The sequence below is a fragment of the Crocuta crocuta genome, unplaced genomic scaffold, assembly GCF_008692635.1.
Source record: "Crocuta crocuta isolate KB4526 unplaced genomic scaffold, BGI_CrCroc_1.0 scaffold65, whole genome shotgun sequence".
Taxonomy (NCBI): domain Eukaryota; kingdom Metazoa; phylum Chordata; class Mammalia; order Carnivora; family Hyaenidae; genus Crocuta; species Crocuta crocuta.
In genome coordinates this window covers 2,305,086-2,311,085 of record NW_027530683.1, presented here as the reverse complement: position 1 = coordinate 2,311,085, position 6,000 = coordinate 2,305,086, and the positions used below count along the sequence as shown (strand labels likewise).

General features: G+C 35.1%; 1 protein-coding gene and 1 pseudogene across 1 annotated transcript in view; both read right to left on the bottom strand.

The window, feature by feature from the left end:
* SLC25A21 (solute carrier family 25 member 21) overlaps positions 1-6,000 on the bottom strand; it is a 485,884-nt gene that overhangs the window by 214,909 nt on the left and 264,975 nt on the right.
* On the bottom strand, positions 1,999-2,159 carry LOC144235681 (U2 spliceosomal RNA; annotated as a pseudogene).

Genomic DNA, 6,000 nt, shown 5'->3' with positions numbered 1-6,000 from the left:
TAGAGGTGTAATATATATATATATATATATACGTATATATACGTATATATATACGTGTATATACGTATATATACATATATATACACATATATATATGTATATATACGTATATATATATATAATGATCAAGAAATCATAGTAGATTCAGCATATACAAAGGAGGAGGAAAAGTTGAGGCAGAGTTTGAAAATAAGTGAGTTTTTAAAAAGTCACCCTTTGTAGGCAAAGGTAGAAAGACTCAAAATTATGAAACTAATGAAAATCTCACTTGTAAACAAACTTTTTATATTAACTTTTTAAACTCCATTTCAGCTCAATGTAACAACTTTAAAAATTATTGCTTGGTATTTTAACTCAAAGCAAATTATCCTTTTCATTTTCATCATATTTAACTCTATATTAGACTCCAAGCAAGCTCCAAGTACATTTGGGTTAGTGGATCAATTTTCAGATATGTTGATCTTTTATGGAAAACTAATTGTTACAGGTGGTCCTTAACAAGGAAGAGAAACATCAGCAGGGAGAATAAGCTGTGGATTAAGTTGGCAGACAGGAAAATACTTTCAGAAATGTCTTTAAGGAGAAGGAAATGTGAATAAAAGAGACAGAAATAGAGGTTATCACCTGTTTTATTATATATATGATATAATCTATATACATATATGTATAACAAATGAATACATATATGCAAATATAAATTATATATATATATATATATATTCATATTCTGAGGAAGTTTGCATTGTATTTTATCTAAAGTCAAAAAAAAAAAGTTCAAGGTGACCAGCATTTCAACATTGGAAATGTATGGAAATGCAGAAGGGCAGCTGAAAGGGGTTAGGACTCTGGCTGGGGGGAAGGGCAGCCTGCTGAGTTCCATTCTATAGTCACCCAATTCTGGTGACTCTGTTTTCTTCCTGCTTCTCAAACAATTAGAAAGACAAAAATATTCTGCTCTGCCTCAGGACTTCTTTCTCATTTAACCTCTACAATATTGATTTTTGTTTCTTCTTTTCTTTGACATACTTAGAAAGAAGGAGCCCTCCATTTGTCCCAAGAGTCGGGAACAGAACCCAGCCCTTCCCTGCTTACCCGCCAGGCATGTACGAAAGCTCGCTCTTACAGACCAGACAGACGGCATGCCTCCCTTCACAACTTTACATTCAGTGGCATCCTGTCAGTATGATTTGCTGCACTGTCATGCAGATGTTTCTATGCCTCACATACACAGATTTAGTAATGAGAGCAAGTCTTCCATCTCTCAAGAAAACAGCTTCCTTTCTCTGTTCTTTTCCAAGGATATGAGGAGAAGAAATGTGGCTATAAAGCCAGCTTTGCCCTTAGTCATCAGACAGACGTCTAGAAATAGGAAGAAGTCCTCAGGCGAATACATAACATCTTTCTAGGAGAAGAATTCAGAATTTTAGTTCACAAGTAGCTAGTTCTTTCTTATCTATAAGTTACAAACAACAAGTGCCATTCAAAGAGAGCAGGATGAAGTTACAATGCTTTTCTTCTTATTCTAATTGGTATTATTTCTTGCAATCACATTATTCCGCTTGATAGAGTAAAAGACTTATGACCCAAAATATTTGCCACCATTGCTTTAATTGATATATATCCAAGTTTCCTGGATTTAATAAATCAAACTTGCCTTAGGTGTTTGTTCTTAATTGTATATTTGCTGAATAACCTAGTAATACCACAGCTATAGAAATTCTTATTTTTAAACTCTTATTTTGTATCAGACTCTGTGCCATGCTCCCATGAACTCCAGCTTACTGAGTCAGCTTATTGAATCTACATTTTAAGTAAATTCCATATACCACATTCTTTATCAAGGTCTGGCTTGTGGGGTAAAAAAAGAAGAAAGTTGACTCCATTTCAGAGACTCCTCTCATTGCTATGTGGCATTCATACAGTTTCATCACGAAAGATTTCTACTAAATATAAATTAAATTAATCTTTACTTCCACATGAAAAACTTGCAAAAATGAAACTGATTATACTTCATGTAAATTAAGTACCAACAAGAAACAATATTTGGGTACTAAAGTGTGAGACATTACATAAACACAAAGGCAGATAGATTTCATTATCACACATATTTAGTGGTAATAGCACTACACTTGATCTTAGCCAAAAGGCCGAGAAGCGATTAGTGGTAATAGCACTAAATGTGTTACTACTCATAGGAACATTATCTAAATAATAATCAATGCTTGATTTCAGTTAAAATTCTTAAACTATTGTTACAGACAATATCTGCCTCCCAGGCTTCCATCCTAGTGAACACCATGAGATGTTTCTTTGCTACTGTACATTAAATGTGCTGGACAGGTACACATCCAGGAGGGTTTTTATTCACCAATTTTGTTTTTTTTGAGTGCCTACTATATACATAGTTTTGGCGGCATAGTTCTGGATGCTGGTTGCTTTCTGCTCACTTCCATTTTCTCAGGAGAATAAAAAGCAAGGTCATCAACTGAGAGTGAGAATGAGGAAGGTGACGTTGGAGAGATCAGAGAGAAGATGTGAAACAGTCGTGTCTGGGAGTGAAGGAAGGGATGCACAGGGAAAATGTAATATGATTACTGGGTAGCATTAGGGTCCACTGGAGGCCAGCAGTTGTGAATATGAAGTGTCTCTTCTGCAGCCACATTCAGCTGTGTGGGTGCAGGAAGAGTAAGATTTAACTGAGCAGAGGTTTTGCCAAATGAATATGAAGAAGTGAGAAAGGGCGAAGGAAAGAATGTGTGCCAAGAAGTGACTGTAATGGTTGACTATGGAATTTAGGCCAGGAAGGAGGGAAGTGATGGCATGATGGAGATGAAGGTATAGTAGGAAGAACAGGGGCTTGTTGGTCTTGTTGGAGTCAGGAAACTAGAAGAGAAAGCTGGAAAGATAAGAGATGGAGTTCATATTAACATATCTACTAAGTCCCGTTTTTATTAATACAGAGTAACTAAAGTTTGGGGATTCTTTTTCTCTGTATTCCTAGTGTCTAGCCCAAGGCATGGTACATCATCTACATATTGAATAAAAGTGTTGCATGAACAAAACATTGATCCCACAACTGAGTATTACCAAGTATGTGAAGAACAACTACATTAATGGAAAGCACATTGACCATTCCCTAAACTATACTCAGCAGGTATTCTCTCTGTTTTGAAATGATCTTCAAGGTTCCTTTGAGTTTGTGGCTTAACAAATATTAAACTAAGATCTTATAGTCAGCAGAATGTGTTCCCCTTAGGAAGCTAATACATTTAATAGCCAATGTATATCACATAGAAATATAAAATAATTGAACCACTACAAAAAACAATTATACAAAAAAAATACAGCTTTTCAAAGACAAGTTATTTACAAATAAAAACAAAACTACTTTGAATGATTTTGAATCTATAGTATTGAGTTCTCAAACATAGACACATTCATATTCATATTCTGAGGAGAACTTACATAGTAATTAATATAACATATTTTAAAAGACTTTGTCATCTTTGATGGGAAAAGCAGCCCTAACTTTTTTCAAGCAACTTAAAATGTGTCCTCACTATAAAAATCTCTTGGTAGATGAAGATTAAAACTGTAACAATCTACCCTGGAATTCTGCAGGGTGCCTACAAAGTCTGAAAACAGAGATGAATAAATATAATGTTGTAAAGGGCCTTATCCATCCATAAAAAACTAAATTAACTAGTTTTCACATTTTAGATTGTTGATGACCTCATAGGAGAGGTGTGGCTTCTACATTCACTCAAGGACTAGATTTAGCTACCAGATGATTTTTTAAAATATAGTTTACACGTATGTTACATTAGTTTCAGGTGTACAACACAGTAATTCAGCAAGTTTATATACTATGCTGTGTTCACCACAAGTGTAGCTACCATCTGTCCCCATATATCACTATTACACTATCGCTGACCAAATTCCCTCTGATGTGCCTTTTATTCCCATGACTTATTCATTCCATCACTGGAAGCCTGTATCTCCCACTCCCCTTCACTCACTTTGCCCAATTTCCCATCCCCCTCTCCTCTAGCAACCATTAGTCTGTTCTCTGTATTCATAGGTTTGATTCTGCTTCTTGCTTGTTTATTCATTTTTCTTAAGGTTTCACATATGAGTGAAATCATATCATATTTATCTTTCTTGGTCTAACTTATTTCACTTATTAGCATAATACCCTCCAGGTCCATCCATGTTGTCTCAAATGATACAATCTCATCCTTTTTATGGCTGTGTAATATTCCTTTGTGTATGTGCATGCGTGTGTATGTGTGCGTGTGTGTACATCTTCCTAATCCATTTTGTCTACGGATGGACACAAGTTGCTTCCATATCTTGGCTATTGTAAATAATGCTGCAATAAACATAGGGGTGCATATATCTTCAAATTAGTGTTTTTGTTTTCTTTGGGTAAATAATCGTGAAATTATTGGATCATATGGTATTTCTATTTTTAATTTTTTGAAGCACCTTCATACTTTTTTCCATAGTGGCTGTACCAATTCAGACAATTTTTGAATAAATAAAAAGTGAAGAGCAATCTTTATAACTCAAATTTCTTCATGTGCAAGTTTGATGCTATAAGGATCAATTTCTTCATCTTCCTCTTATACACAAAAGAAATACAGCAGACATCTGATACAACTGCAGAAACTACATTGGCACTTATAAGCCTGGGAACAATACTGGAGACCCACCAAAATCCATTGTGTCTTTCACCATGTCCCATGATATGTCAGAAAGATGGTATTTTCTAGCACCTCTTGTGTATGTCCACATGAGTAAGTTCTCACCCATGAAAGGTGAGAAGCATACAGCCTAAGACTATGAATCCACCTAAATTAAGACCTAATTTCACCTTCCCACTAACTGGAGCTTCACTGTGGTAGTGACTCAAGTTATACTTTATAGATTGATGACATAACAAGGCCCTAAGGGATGATGGAGTAACCACTGGAAGGGACCTGTGTCCCAGAATAACTATGGGCAACAGAGATTTGATACTAAACTAAACTAAACTAAACTAAATTAAACTATTGCCATCAGGACTTTACCCGAAAGAGAAATATACTTTTGGTTCTTTAAGACACTCTATTGCTGAGTCTCTTTGATACAGCAGTTAAGCTTTACCTTGACACATGCAAATACCAAATCAAGTAATGCAATCACACAGTNNNNATATTATATATATTATATTATATTATAAATTGTAAATGGTAACTTTTCAGAATTAAATTCAACCTACTACCAAGGAGGAAAGAGAATTCTCCTCTTTCTCAAAAAGAAGAGTGATAGGAGTGCCTAGGTGGCTCAGTCAGTTGAGCATCTGACTTTGGCTCAGGTCATGATCTCATGGTTCACGGGTTTGAGCCCCACATTGGGCTCTGTGCTGTCAGTGCAGAGCCCACTTCGAATCTTCTTGCCCCTACCCCACTTTCTCTCACTCAAAAATAAATATTTAAAAAGTAAAATAAGTAAAATTGAGAATTTGAAAAAGAAAAGAAAAAAAAAGAAGAGTGACATCATGAAGTATGTCAAGATCAAGATCAGGGCTATGAAGTTTCACTGGGTTCACTAAGCTATGTCTATGGCTTCTCTTGCTTTGTAATGGGTTTTGGAGCACCAGGAATTGAAAACTGAATCAAGAAAAAGAGATTTAAACTTGATGTAGACGATATGGCTCAAGTTGGACCATAATACAATTATCAAAATGAGCAGAGTATAAAATGCCATTGTCTAGAAAATGAAACAATACTGTTTATTCCACGGCAGAATTTAATTTATTATTTGTTTCACACAGCTTGAAAGACATCCCTGAAAAAATCTGTTGGTGTTTTGATGGTGCTAATGGTGTTTTCTAGAATGAACACATATTCCATGTTTTCTGTTTTACTTTACCAGTGAAAAGCTGGAGGAATTTCTGTGAGAGAAACAATGCTTTCTTATTCGTGCAGGTACTCAATTCCAACAAAAATAATTTGT